We start from the raw sequence: 3,283 nt of genomic DNA on the forward strand, positions 1-3,283 counted from the left end.
TCCTGCGGTTGTGCGGCCGACAGTGTTAGCTCCTCATCATGGAGAGCCTCTCATTGGAGACTGGAACAGAGAGAGAAAGCAATACCAAAGCTGTGAGGGAGAGTCGTTCTGAAATCTCATTCATGTCGTTACAATCAGAAAATCTGGGCTTGGCAGTACGCAAACATTGTGTTCCTTATAAGAATTCAGCATTAAAGCAAGGTTCGACATTTCAGGTGATGTGCTTGCCCCGAGTTAGATGAGAAAATCGATATTCATTCATTCATTCATTCATTCATCTTCAACCGCTTATCCCTGTCGGGGTCGCGGGGGGGCTGGAGCCGATCCCAGGCTGACATCTGGCGTGATGCGGGGTACACCCTCGACAGGACGGCAGTCTATCGCAGGCAACATAGAGACGAACAGAGACAGATAACCACTCGTACCTACGGGGAATGTAGAATCATCAATTAACCTAACATGTGCATGTCTTTGGACTGTGGGAGGAAACCGGAGAACCCGGAGAAAACCCACGCAGACACGGGGAGAACATGCAAACTTCGAACCAGGAACCCTCTTGTTGTGAGGCCACAGTGCTGACCACCACACCACCGTGTCGCCTGAGAAAATCGATACGACTCTCAAAATTGTTTGATAATTAGGAAGCATCCAGCAGCCGCCTGGACTAGCCTGGCTCTGTACAAACCGACCAGCACACCCAAAGCTCGCCAATTAACACACTAAATATAAAAGACAACTCGCTGTGTTATAAGAATTATGCACAGGGCTATTTCTTGACCTGTTAACAGCTGAGACTTCAAGAAGTCTGTGGTTCTGGCAAAGAAGTGTCATGTCATATAACACCACCTGTCACTTACAGACACATACAGTAAGGTAAGCCTGAGTGTGTCAAGCCCTGTCGCTTTTCCTCAAAGATAGCCTGAGCTTGCAGTGGGGCAGTAGTGGAAATGCTGTGAGTGAGGCATTTGGTTAAATAATTAAAACACTGGTATGAGGTCGGTGCTTGTTATCGGGCGATACCCAAAAGCCCAGGTATCTTATCAGGACTGAAAAATATGGATCAGTGCATAAGTCTTCTTATCCAGGTCCTCAGAGCAAAAGGATTTCCAAATTGGACGATTCTCTCACATAAAAGCTCTACATGTGGTTTGGTTTTACTGAGCAAAAAAGCAAAGAAAGCTACCTACAGAGAGTCAAACTGCAGTGGAAACTCTAGGGAATTCATACTTGACTCTACCACCCACACTGTTTGATTGACGAGCCAAAAGCCACAGCTCTGGATGCTTGGCAAGAGAGAATAGACACAAAGAAAATGATCCCATGTGATGCTACTCCGCGTTTAATACTGTATAGTGTTCCTGAAAGTTGTGGTTGTCCTCCACAGAGGGCAACACATTTGATTCTGTCCTCCAGCCCGGCGGCAGTGACTCGTCCTGCCATCACTTTGTGATTCATTGCTTAATTGTAGGAGTCCGACTACTCGGGTCACGACGGGAAAAGGGAACGCCAGGCGAACACCCACCGCTGTTTCATCCTCCTCCAAACACACACACACACACACGGTTTAAAAAAAAAACACCTTTAAAGTCTCCGGTAACAACAGTAAGTCTGCCAGCCTGCCTCCGTCTGCTCATCAGACCGTGAAATTAGCCCAGTTAGACGACGGAGATGAAATGTGGCAGGGTGCTGCTGAGGACACACACACTGTACCGCTGCCTATTTGAGAGCTGCTGCGCCGATGAGCATCACACAGATGTTATCGTCACATGGAGGCCGGCGACCCCTCTGTGATGTAATCTTTTATTCGGGCCTTGTTGGGGTTGAGTCGAGGTCATGTTCACACCCAAAGAACGAGAGTCTTTCCTCTTTCTGTTTGGTTTGCTTAGACAGGTGCGAGGACATAAATCTGTCTGCACCGACCACGTTAAACACCTCCAAAATGTTAAGGGCTGTGGGTAGAAGAGGACAGATGTTGACATTTGCTGTCAAGCACTTACTTGTGCTTGACAAGCTCAACATGTATCAAGGACAGATGCCAAATCCACACGAGGTGAAAAACCTCATGAAATGAGCATAAAACTCTCTGAATGAGCCGCACTATACGGCCATGAGTGTGTGGACACCCAAATGTGAAACCGTTAAATGTGTAATGGGCAGTTACATGCAGCTATAACAGCATCCGCTCCTCTTCTCTCCAGATGTTAGAAAAGGGCTGCAGGGACTTGATCCCATTCAGCCACAAGTGCATATATCCCCTTTCCACGCAAATTAGCGAGGACTAGCTGGCTTTCTGAAAACAAACACAAACTGTTGACATAAAGTTGGAACGACACTATTGTCAAATATATTATTGTATGGAGGGCTGCTTACAATTACTCTATCGATTAGTCTCATCAATTATTAACGGTTTAGTCTGTAAAATCTCAGAAAATAGTTTAAAAATGTCTCGAGAAGCTAGAACCAGTGGATCGCTCTAACACAATTAATCAACTATCAAAAAAGCTTCTCAGTTAACTTTCTAATCAATTAACAGACTAATCATTGCAGATTTAGTAATCTGTAGAAGAAGAAGAAGAAGAAGAAGAATTCCTTTATTAGTCCCGCAACAGCGAAATTCGATTTTTTTCACTATTATTATTTTTCATGTTACACACACACTGGCCCGAATTACACACACATGCACAAACAGGACCTATATACATGCAATGAATGGAGAGATGTCAGAGCGAGGGGGCGCCCCAAGCAGTTGGGGGTTCAGTGCCTTGCTCAACAGCACCTCGGCAGTGCCCAGGAGATAAACTGGCACCTCTCCAGCCACCAGTCCACGCTCCATTCATGGTCCACACAGGGACTCAAACTGGCGACCCTCCGGTTCCACGCCAAGTCACCTATGGACTGAGCTACTGCCGCCCCCAGCAACAAGAACAGAAGTGTCTACATACTTTTGACCACGTATTGTACTCATGAGTCCATGCAGCTAGTGTTTGCACGTTCTGCATCACAGTATTGACTCTTAAAAACAAAGTATTAGAATGTGAGTCCACTTTTTGAGCTCTGTTTTTGTATTTTGACAGTTTTAAACAGTCTGTTTTTGTATCATTGTTCAGTTTCTGTCCTCGGCAGCGGTGGTGGTGGTGGTTGTGGTGGTTGTGATCTCGAACCACAGCTGGATGACTAGAGGAGAAACACTGGAGAAATCAAACATAAATAATAGCGCACCACCTCTGAGTTCAGCTCAGTTCAGTTCAGAACTGAGGCTGCTGCATTCAGGTTCATGTGAGGA

Source organism: Echiichthys vipera (genome assembly GCF_963691815.1).
Source record: "Echiichthys vipera genome assembly, chromosome: 6".
Taxonomy (NCBI): Eukaryota; Metazoa; Chordata; class Actinopteri; order Perciformes; family Trachinidae; genus Echiichthys; species Echiichthys vipera.